General features: G+C 36.8%; 1 long non-coding RNA gene across 2 annotated transcripts; it reads right to left on the reverse strand.

Moving 5' to 3' along the window:
- Nucleotides 1-499: 499 nt before the first annotated feature.
- Nucleotides 500-9,987, reverse strand: LOC118178497. Of its 2 annotated transcripts, XR_004756175.1 has the most exons (5): nt 9,971-9,987; nt 9,285-9,471; nt 8,538-8,663; nt 2,383-2,541; nt 500-652 (listed from the first exon to the last, which is right to left on the reverse strand). It is a non-coding gene; the product is annotated as an uncharacterized LOC118178497 (long non-coding RNA). The 2 variants fall into 2 exon arrangements; XR_004756173.1 differs by lacking the exon at nt 500-652 and having other exon boundaries at nt 2,198-2,541.
- Nucleotides 9,988-12,186: the final 2,199 nt, after the last annotated feature.

Here is a 12,186-nt window from a genome sequence, read left to right on the forward strand (position 1 = left end):
TTGCTACAAGAAGGACATGGAGGTGCTTGAGCGAGTCCAGAGAAGGGCAATGAAGCTGGTGAAGGGTCTGGAGAACAAGTCTTACGAGGAGCGGCTGAGGGAGCTGGGACTGTTTAGCCTGGAGAAGAGGAGGCTCGGGTCGGCCTTATTGCACTCTACAGATACCTGAAAGGATGCTGTAGCGAGGTGGGGGTTGGTCTATTCTCCCACGTGCCTGGTGACAGGACAAGGGGGAATGGGCTAAAGTTGCACCAGGGGAGGTTTCGGTTGGATATTAGGAAGAACTTCTTTACTGAATGGGTTGTTAGTCACTGGAATAGGCTGCCCAGGGAAGTGGTTGAGTCACCATCCCTGGAGGTCTTTAAAAGATGTTTAGATGTAGAGCTTAGGGATATGGTTTAGTGGAAGATTTGTTAGCGTTAGGGCGGAGGTTGGACTTGGTGATTTTGGAGGTCTCTTCCAACCTAGACTATGCTGTGATTCTGTGAGTCTGTGAAGAGAAGAAATTCACAACTAGTAAAAAAAAGACAACATTCCAAGTGTTCAGTGAGTTTTGTGGTGTTCATGACACTCCTACAGTGCAAATGACAGGCAGACAGGGCAGAAATTCAGCTTGCCTTGTAGACTGTCTAGATCTGCTTAAGTACTTGATCTGTGCAAAGAGAATATTAATATATATAAAATATAAATGAGCATTCTTCTCCTTTTTTTTTTTTTTTTTTTTTTTTTTTTTTCCCCAAAGAAACATTAGGCAATTTAAAGAAATAAAGAAGACAGTTCTTCAAGGAAGCCACAATGGTAATGGGAAACAAGAAAAGAATCAATGTAAGGCTCTCAGAGATGCTGATGCACATTGTACTACATACAGCCACCTCTAGGATGCAAAGACACCTCTTTACAAGCAAGCAGCTCTCAGGTGGTAACCAGACTTTTACGCTGAGATCACTGAGATTCAGCTTTCACTTAAGCTCTCCCTTCTGCATGCTGATACCAGTGAAGACTTTTTGTTTTTATCTGTGCAGTGCATAAAGGATCTTTTTAACTTTTCAAGATTTATCTAAATGGAATCACAGTTATATACACCCTGTCCTTACCTAACCTAAGTGAAATCCTCAAATAATATACATAGTTTCCATCAGACTAGGATATGCTTTTCAACTTAAACAAATCACTCTCTCCCTTTTTGGTGGGTCTGCAATAAAAGTATGTTTTAAATTCTTATAATAATATTTTACAGTAACATATCTAATCTTTGCTTCTAAAGGATGTGCATCTTCCTTTCCTTTCACATAAGTTGTAATGTTGATAAACATACAAAATCCATATAGAAAATAAAAATGTTTTCTCTCTTCCGCTGCTGACATTTTTTTGTTCTGTGCTTTCAGCTTTAGGTGCATTAGTGCTGCCCACTAGTGGACGCCTGAAATCTCTGTCAGCAAATTCCTGGGCAGATGTTGGTTATTAATCACACTTATTTAGCCGGCTGATTTTAAGTAAATATAACCCTGGTGTTTTTGGATTTTAAATTAAAACATTACTGGATTCAATTGTTTTCCCTTTAAATTATTTTCAAAGTGAAGAAAAAAAAAAAAAAAAAAAAAAAAGTGAACTCTACTGTGCTAGCTCCAAAGTTAAATGCTACGTGTGTATACATTTCCAGAAAATGTCAAAGTAGGCTTGGTTATAAGAACTTCCCTGACAGAAGAAGCTGACTTGAGGAATATGTACTCTGCAAAAAAAAAGAACTCACCCTCTTAAGCTACAATATTATATCACTTTCTGGTGTGCAGAGAAATTACACACAGGAATAAATTAGAGGAGAAAATTCTGAAAGACTCATTTTAATCTATTGCAACATGGATCAAACATTAAGCATACCAGTAATGACACAGAATTCTTGCATACTTATATACAGATACGTGCTAAATTGAGCCTTTAACTTTACAATTCTTATGTTTATTTGGATCAGCTTTTTCACAGCTCTCATTCCTTACCATTTTGGTACAGAATATAGCTTTTTGTTTTTGTCTCACACTTTAAAGTAGGAATAGTGAAGTCTTACAAAATATAATTGAAGTGGTAAGTTATATTTCAGTTATATTTCTCCTACTGAAACTGGGTATAGAGAAGACCATTTGGTCAGGATAGGATACACAACCGCACAACTGCAAATAAGTTTTTTTTTTTTTTTTTTTTTTTTTTTTTTTTTTTTTAGAATCAGTTTCTTCAAATTGTTTTGATAGGAGTATAGACCCTTTGGCAACAGACTGTTGTCATATTTCATAAACACTCCTGAGTTTTAGCTTAGTCTATATGAAATTTGCTTTGTTTGGCAATGTAATGTCTTACTGACATGAAGATGAGCATGTCAAACTTACTGACATGAAGGTGAGCTTTCAATAAGGTCACCATGTTCCTCTCCATGATGAATGCTCAGAATTCCTGTTGATATCATTGAGAGGAACTCGAGTTTTTGTAAGCTTGGCAAATGTCTTCTATTATGTTTTTCCAGCCTTTCATATTTATTAAGAACCACTGCTTCTAAAAAGGCAAGTAAAAATTATTATCAAATAGAAGTCTCAAGGCATATGATGTTAATTTAATAAAGACTGTACAATATATTAAAGGTGCTCATTTGGGAAGTGTCATAAATAACTCCACCAGCCTCAAAAATGCAATCCTTAGCAACCTCTAATAGGTTTCTTGCAGGGATACTATTTTGTGATTCAACAAGGATTTAGTGTATCAAGATATATTGCCTAAATTAGTTAGCACATTAAAAAGTAATGTTAGGACAATTTCATGCAATTATACTTTTAACTGGGGGACTGATCATTTCTTGTTTGCATGATGCTGTTGTCTATTGCCTGTGCAACTTCTTTCCGACTGGTAGGGAAATCAATTAACCAGTGAATAATTATCCCCTATGAACAAGTAACAAAAGCTGTGATAACTTGAGTGGTATGGGCAAAGTGGCCCAGCATTAACAGCTGTGATGAACAGACACATTCTTGGCCTCCTCAGCACTTGCAATACCTCTCTTTTGCCTGCACTGACCATCTCCACTTCATCCTTCTGTCTGCCACACTACCTGGTTATAGCATGAGCAACATATGTACACCTTTTTCAAGCCTTCCTCTGGAACAGCTACTACAATGCTACTACAGTGCCTCCCCATGTGTTTCTTAAGACAAAGATGCAATGGAAGACTGACATCTCAAATGGTACTCAACCTTTTTTTGTTACTACTTTGGATGGGAATATAGGAATTGGGAAGGTGATGTGGGGTGGTAGCCATTTCCTGATGCAAGGAGCCAGTCTGCAGCAGCCTCTGGCAACTTCAAGGAGCAGCAAGGAACATCTCTTTTTGGACGATCTGGGATAATGCAGATGGCATTGTCCAGCTTTGCTCTTTTAAAATATTCTTTGTCTTCTTTGTATTTGATCTTTAAGGCAAGACTTCTGTCAATATGCTTTTTACATGACGTAAAGCATACTGAGACATTTTCAGAAATAATCATAGAGGATCACTTCTGAATAACTTCTCAAAGGGTGCTTCAAATACATAGCCTAAGTAGATGTAAAAATGAAGTCAAATTTTGTATGACAGATTCTCAACCTTCACTGCTCCTTCCATGAGTTATTTCATTCATACATTTGAGAATGAGTCTGTGTGAAAAGTTTAATTCTATAAAATAAACCAGGGCCAGCCAAAAAGCATTGAATGACAAGTTCAGGTTGCTTAACAGAATGCCACATTTTTTTTTGGCAATATTTTGCCATCCATGGGAAAAAATGTGATTTTGCTGAAACATCATTTAAAATCCCACTCATGGGAGGGGAAAGAGGAAGACTTCATCGGGCTAAAGTATATATGACATTGTGTAATAAAGCATTTGTAAGCTAATACTCCAGGTACCACACTTATGATCTGGACCTACTGAAATCACATCATTCCTATCTGCTGGGCTAGCCAAGTGTTTACAGAGAGCATGGACAAAGACAGGTTTCCATTACAACATTCCAAACAGTATTATACAATGCAAAGTAGTACAAAAAGTTTGAGCAGCAGTCAAAGAGCAGCAAAACAAATTAAGTATATCCTATGTGTTCATGTTTATATTGCTTGTGATATTAATAATGATAAGCTAAATGTTGGTGTATTTCTACTTTGAGGAAAAACATTATAAAACATGTTAAGCTGACACAAATTTATATTTATCTATTTAATTGTATCAGAAGAGTTTTTGTTTGTTTGAAAGTTTGTTTTCATAACTGTTGCTGTGAAGAGTGTACTAAGCAGTGTGGGGTAGGTTGTGCCTGATTAATTTTATGGATTGCACTAAGCAAGGCTTGGTTTACCTGCTGAACTCAATATTGTAATAAAACTTTCACTACTTGTTTGATGACAAGGAATGTCATTTTATTACCTTGTGTAGACTGCTGACTAGGGTTCTTCAATATTTCAGTAAAACCTTTTGGCAAAGATGGTTTCCTCTGGGGAGATGCTTAAATGAACACAAGACCTTACGGAAGTCACTAATGTATTTAAATGGAAACTTCTGAGCATTTTCTTCAGATGTGCTGCCTATTAAGAGCAAGGGAACCTGTTGAGTTTTGTTTTGCACTTTTGAAATGATCTGAAAAACTGTAGTGCAAAAAATCCTCCGTATCCAAGGAACTGCAAAGCAAGAGATACCTACTTTTAAATTTGCCTTCTGTTTTCTATTTCCCTCCTGTTTCCCTTGTATGCAGAGGGATTGATTAGGACTGGATAAGTTACCCTGTGTGAAAATTGATTTGAAATTGGTGAGTGAGATGCTGAAAAGCTTTTACATAGAATTGAATGAAACAGGAACTTCCAAAGCATAAATCCTCAAACTTTTTAGACAAAAATCAGATGAATCATACACTCGAGATTCTTCTCTTCATGTAGTGGGCTGGGAGAGCACAATGACTAAAATAAATATATATATCTAACTTTTGGAAGCTTAATTTGGGGTTAGTATACTCCACTGTTTGATCCAATGTATTTTTATAATGTATTTTAGACCTTTCATAAGCACATGGTATTTTTTCTTGTTTACTGGAATGGTCCCATCTCATGCCATATTCTTTTATTTTGTGTGTTGATCTGCAAAAATTCAGGTAATAGTTGCCTTTAGTGAAAACCCAACGTAGTTGCTTGTTCTGATCAGGTCTTTGACTTAACAGTTCTGGAAACAAGACAAGCTGAAGAAGTATGTATCTTATTCTATTCTATTTCATTCTATTCTGGGAAATCTGCAAGGATCGAGCCATGTGTCTTGAACTAAACCCAAAACATAAACTCAAATGCATTATGAACCCTCATTTGCTCTGTTTTGGCAAGATTGATTTTACTTCTGATATCAGTTTGGCAATCCTGTACTAGACTGGTAATCCAATCTGTACAACACAGACAAGCCTCCCAGTTTCTGTCTTTGATCTAAATTAAAACATGTTCTCATGCCCTTTCACTGTTATAATAGCTTCAGTGATATTTACAAGGACTAGAGCAGCCACTCCTGAAAAACTGGAGATACTCTGTGGGCTATGGATCGTGGTGTCTGTTCTTTCTCCCCACCTCACAACACACACCACCTGTATGGTTTTGGAACTGGTCAAGTCAGTGCTTTGCCATCTTGAAACATTTCTCCTTGCTGCCTACTCTCACTTCCCCAGAGAAGTGAATAATGCCCAGATCTTGTTGCAGGAGGGTTGATTTGGATGTATTTTGATGTCTGCAAGTAACTATATCCAAGAAATCTGTAATCTTTTTGCATTCTGGCAGATTAGATTACAGTCTGGTGCTAGTTGGCAAGAGTGGGCAAGAGTGGAGTGCAGTTCTTTCCTTAAATACTCCATCCAGAAGAAACTTCTGAGTAACTGTTAAACTTTTTTTTTTTTTTTTTTTTTTTTTTTTTTTTTTCCTGTGCTTCAAATGAACTATTTTGATTTATCTTTGTTTTTGTTTAAATTGAAGGTGGTCACAGAACAAGACATGGGTTGACAGCTTCTTCCAGTGACCCCAGAACTACAACTCTTTTGTCAGATAAGTGGTTTGGAAAAAAACAAAGACACAAAGCTTGATGCTTTGGACTCAGCTTTGCTCTCTCTCTCTCCCTGTTTGTGTGTCTATGCGTATATATGTATGTTACAAGTTCTGTTACGCAGAGAACAAAAAAGATGATTTCAGCATCTCCATACTTAAGAGTTCAAAGGAAATGATACCAAGTGATTGGTACTATAAAAGCCTAAAATTGTCTATTGTGCTGAAAACCTTATGGCATCTCAGTGAATGCAGGCCACTATGGAGATTATGCTAGTGGAAAGGAGGTTTTCTGGATGTATGTGTGATAGGCATAGGCTTGGAGATAAATTTCTGTATACGGAAATAAAGTGGTGTGAAATCAGTCGTGCTACAATGAGGACAGAGATGTAAAATTCTCAGAGACCTTTGTTACTGTTTCACCAATGTTCATGCGAGGAAGAAAAGATAACGAAGTCTAAGCTGAAGTCATCTTTTCTCTCTGTGTTTTAAGGGGAGTGAGAGGAATGCAGATCAGGATACCTTTTTTGCAGGGAATACCACCAAGGTCAAACTGGATAAAATGATTTATGGAATCGCTAGTAACCCCGTGTGATTAGGATTTGCCCTTCTCTTTTTTTCCTTTGTGTTTTATTGTTGTTGTTGTTCTTCTTCTTCTTCCTCATTTTCTCCCTCTCCATCTTCCTCTCCCTCTCCATCTTCCTCTCCTTCTCCCTCTCCCTCTCCTTCACCTTGTGTTTTTTTCAATTTCTCTCTCCACACTTATAGTTAGACCAAAACCAAAACACTAAGGGTACCTGTACCAGGAAAACACAGTGTGTATACTGACAAAAAAATTGAACATCTCCCTTTCAGATACCATGATTTATTAGAGCTGAAACTCAAACAACGTAGCTTCAGTTTTTGTAGCTTTTTACTGTTGGATACTTTTACTGAATCTTTTTTTCTTATTTGCCTTGATACTTTGATAAACTTCTCAAAAATGAATTAAACCACATAGAGTAGAAAGTCTTGGAGCTCCAAACCTATCCATGAAGTTATTCTCTTTCCCATCCTTAATATAATTATGCTTTTAGGAGGAAATAACATATGAAAGTTTATTATAGGTAGGATAAAATACAGGATAACATATATGGTAGTTAATGTTCTGGGTTTTAAACTTTTGGCCTGATTGAAAGATAAGTGTTGCTAGAAATATTAATATGTATTGATAAATCAGATGTTGTTTTTATATATATATATACATATATTTAATTAGTCATCACCTAAGTTGCCATACCTAGCATTATTTCCTACTTTGAGGAGTTATGCTCAGGTAGGAACACAGTATCGGTTTTCTCCAACTAAGTGTGCTGTGAAGGAGGACTTAATTTCAGGCACTGTGGTACTAGAACAGCCAACCCCAGAGGATACAAGGCTTTTTCAGGCTTTGCTCTGGCTAGGTACCCTTCAGCCCAGTGCCCAGGGCTTGGTTTTCATCCCTGTACTTGCAGGACTTAAAGTTTTTAGATCATTAAATTGACTATTCAGAACCAAGACCTTGGAAATCCTAAGTGTTGACAGGGCATTTGATGTCCAGATGAAGTGATATGTTTGTCTAAACATAGTTCTTCAACACTGTTTTAGATATCCTAAGTTTTCCTGTGGGGCTGGCAGATAAAACACAAGTTCTAAGGGAAACCCATGTTTTCTGGTAGAATAGCTGCAGAACAGAAGCAACTTCATACAGCGTACAAAATGATACAAAAGGACTGAGCCTGAGCAGCTGCACTGAATTTCTTGTCAGCAGAGCAAGTGGAGTTGAGACAGAAAGACAGTTGATCAGCTCACTGAAGTACAGTTTCGATGCCTAAACGTTGGTACCATTGGAGATGCCGTACTGTACCTCAGACATCTGCATGGGGTTTGTAGATATGGAAGGACATTTGGAAGACCTGTGCATTTCTGAAGTAGCCTCTGGGGTCCAAGAGGAATACAGCAGCACATTTTAGAAAACACTGGAATTCCAGAGAATTCTCAAGTTGCCTATTTCACAGTAAACTCAGTCACTCCCTAAATTCACTTAAATTCTCCTAAGTCTAAACACTCCAACTTTGTCTGTCTCAATCTGGATGTGTCACCTGCTTCTCTTGGTTTTAGTACTGCTCTTCCTGCTATGTTCATGGCCATCATGGCAAGGAAATCAGGGAATGCACAAAGTCCTGGACAGGTTTCCAAAGTCTGTGCAGACTGAAATTATTCATATCTGTTGATATCACACATATGATTATTTATTTGACACATGCCTAGAAGCTCTAATGGTATTTCCCAGAATTATTTCAATGGTGTTGTTCTGAGCTCAAGAAGGTTAAAGTAATGCTTATATCAAGGAGTCCTGACTCTCTCTACTCATTTTTCTTCAGCATTTTTTAAACCCAAACAGAAATTAAATGATTTCCTTCTAGAGTAATTTGATGTCAGTACTTACCCACAGACTGTTGAGATGTTCAAGTCTGCTACACCTTTTTGAAATGTTGCCTTTTGCTGTTGCTGTTGATCATTAAAATACTTTATAGTGCTATGCATTTTTGGCCTTTCTTTGTAAGTTACTCACCTGAAAAATCAAGATGTAAAGTAGGGAAAATAAAACAAAATATTCCTTTAACTGCCAATGCTCTCTGCTGGCAGGAAAGAATTATTTACTACTTATGCAAAATGCTTGTGATCATAAAAGTGACTTTTTGCAAATAAAATTTGATCTATTAGAAAAACAAACTTACAGATAGGTTTGCACAACATTTATAATGATACATTATTTGGAGTACTTCACAACTGATTTTAAAATAGAAATACCTTTGACTACAATGATTGAAATATATGTTTGCAATAGTTTTCAGATAGCTGGAAAATATTTTTACTACAATTTTAGACTTCCACTTTCTTGTCTAAATAGCACTGACAGATTTTAGACCTACTTCTTCATTCCAATGAATCCCTTACTCAGCTCACAATATTTAGTATAGTGATCCTTATAAAATTAGCCAATTAAGTTGTGATTTTCTTTGGTACAAAAATGGTCATACTGTATCTTGCAGACTGTTCACCAAAGTAGGAATAAACCAAAACCACTACTCATTTCATTTAAATTCAGACTCCCAAACAGTAGCTATCCATTCAAATTAGTAGCTTGAGTTTCATTAATAGCAAATAGAAAAATGTAAGCACTTGTACATACCTTACAAGAAATGTGTTCAAGATCTTTATTTTGCTGAATACTCCAGGCTGTCTTTCCTCCTTTTGCTGATGCAGATGGTTGTAGAAGTCAACCACTTCATGGAAGAAATGTGACTAGAGAATATACTTTGGGGGATTTCCTGTGATGTGAGAATGGGAGATTTCTTCCAATGTTGATACTGCACCTGCTGAAAAGTCATTGGCTATTCACCCATTAATACAGAAGCTTCAGATGCTTTGGAACTGGGAAACTTTTAAACAACAAAATCTAAGTGAGATAAATCCTTTCTAAACCACAAGGCCTCAAATCATGTAGAAAAGTCTGTGAATAATATGAGACACGAAGTCAAATATCTCTAACCCTTGGCTAACTTTTTAAAATCTGAGTAAATAGCCTCTAGTCTATAGGGCAGAACAGTGAACACATTTTACTTTGGTCTTCCGTCTTTCTCTCTTAGAAAAACTATAGAGATTTTCAATCATTTTTTAGTGAAAAACCTCAAACTGAAGTACTACAGTAAGAATCATTGTCAAGAATTCTGAGCAAAAGACAATTTCATATTATAATTTGTGTAAAAAGTAACACTTTTTTCAGATGACATGCAAAATCTTTCTCTGACAATTGGCATGCACATTCAAGCTGTAATTACATAGTCACTCAGTTGCAGCATAAGTTTCTTAACTCACCTGCTTCCTTTTTATTCTACTTGTCTATCAGAGTCGTTACCCTTCTACTAGGTTTTTGAGTGGATAGGAAAAGAGATGGATCTATAGCAAAAAATAACCATTAAAAATATGTTTTCTTTTGATCTGGATCAGTACATCAGCTCATTGCTCATAGGTGTATGCTGGCTAAGAGAAGATAGAACCAGAGTAGTTGAGGGCATGGTCAGAATGACCTTTCCGGTTTTAGCTCTGTGAACCTGCTTTCCAGATGATCATCCCCCAGCCTGCACTGGTGCCTGGGGTTATTTTTACATAGGTACAGGATTTGCTAGTTTCTCTTGTCCTGTTTGCTCAGTTCTCCAGCTTTTCCATCTCCCTCTGGATGGCAGCACACACATATGGTGTGTCTGCCACTCCTTAGTTTCGCATCATCTGCAAACTTGCTGACGGTGTGCTCTGTCTTTCCCATCATCCAGCTCACTAATGAAGAGGTTAAACAGTACTGACACCATTCTCAACCCTTGCTGTACATCATTAGGGACTTCTCTCCAACTGCACTTTGTGCTAGTGCTCACAACCATTTGAACCCATTTGTTAAACTGGTTTTCAATCCACCTTGCTGTCCACTTATCTAACCTGTATCAGAACCTTTATGAGATGCTCAGGACTTTTTTCTATATGTGCTATAACTGGATGCCCTGGAGTTCTTTCAGAACACTTAGCGATTCCTAGCAATAAGCTCAATATTTTTTCTAATTTTTTATTTTCTGTTTTGGGTGGAGACATTTATCTTAAACTTTTTATTTTTATTTTTTATTTCCTGATTTTGGTCCTGTTTCCTGTGCCCTTCCCTTCCCCGCTTGTGTGTCTCTGCCCCTCCCCCCCCAGCCAAGTGGAACCATACCAGGCTGGTAATATAAATTCAGGAGGCAACAATTTTGTAATGGTCTTTTTTTCTTCTATTTCTTTACAGTGTACATGGCATCTGATTCATTTCCTGTTGATGACATTCAAGATGTGTCTCCTGACCTGCGGGGGAGTGAGATTAGTCTTTGATGACGTATGCACATATTCCACTACAGCCACATGCTCCTCTCTTTCTAGAGACCAAGTAGAATATTAAAGCAAAGCAATACAAAAAATCTTTGTCCTATATTATCCCTTGCCAATCTATCTTAGGGCAGAAAAAGTATTTTTAAGAAAACACATCAAACAAAGTAATTTGTGAGCTCTTTTTTTTCTTTTAGAAAATGCAGGCTGCATTACAAACAGTAATAGATTGTATCAGCTTGGGCTTTGCTCATGGTAGATGGATCACAAAATGTTGACAGTAGGAACCTGGCTCTTTTTCTCAAAGCTGTTCCTGCTTACTAGATTTATAAACAACTGAATCCAGATGGATTTTTATCCTAGCTTTCAAGACAAAGCTAACCCTAATGCTATTTCACTTGGCTATCATGAAAGAAACAATAAACTGAGATGACTCATATGGTTACCAGAGGAGAAAGTTGTGCTTTACTGTCTTGTCTACTAATATATATAATTGTCTGCACCATATAAATGATGGAATATACATCTCAGTCTTAGCTTAAGTTTCAGAAACTGTAAAGCTACCCGTAATAGAAACAGGACTTGCTCCAATGTGCCTTTTTCTTTTCAAGAAACTAACAATGATCAATATTTGAGGTGAAGATTTTGGGACCATTGAGCAAGGCAGGCTAAACAGAAAATACTTGCTTCAAGAGAAAACCTAAGCCAAATAAGATACCAACAAGTCAGCCGCTCCCTGTTTCATTGGCATCTCTGAATCAGTATTTGAGGAAGAACAGTTAGCTATCTTATGGCTATTGCACTAGTGGCATTGTCTCCAGTAAGAAGAGACATGTAAGTGAGAGTAAATGTTGTTTACAGATCACTTAATATGAGTCAGTTGAGCATGCATGTGGACTGAGTTACTCACACTTACATAATCATTAAGTGAGTATTAGGTATGGAAACCTATTTTTCCCACTAGATTTTGCTTTGTTTCATTTGAATCCATTTGCAATTTCATTTCTTAAACGTAAGTACTTAGAATAATGTCAATTCCATAATCATTGTTTTAAGATTAAAAACGCATGATAAATTTCATTTAAAATATCATGGTCTAAACTCTTACGATTTTCAGCCATGGAACACAGTAAAAATGCACAATGAAAATTAAAAACAAACAAACAAACAAACAAACCAAACAGATA

Source organism: Oxyura jamaicensis, chromosome 1, assembly GCF_011077185.1.
Source record: "Oxyura jamaicensis isolate SHBP4307 breed ruddy duck chromosome 1, BPBGC_Ojam_1.0, whole genome shotgun sequence".
NCBI lineage: Eukaryota > Metazoa > Chordata > Aves > Anseriformes > Anatidae > Oxyura > Oxyura jamaicensis.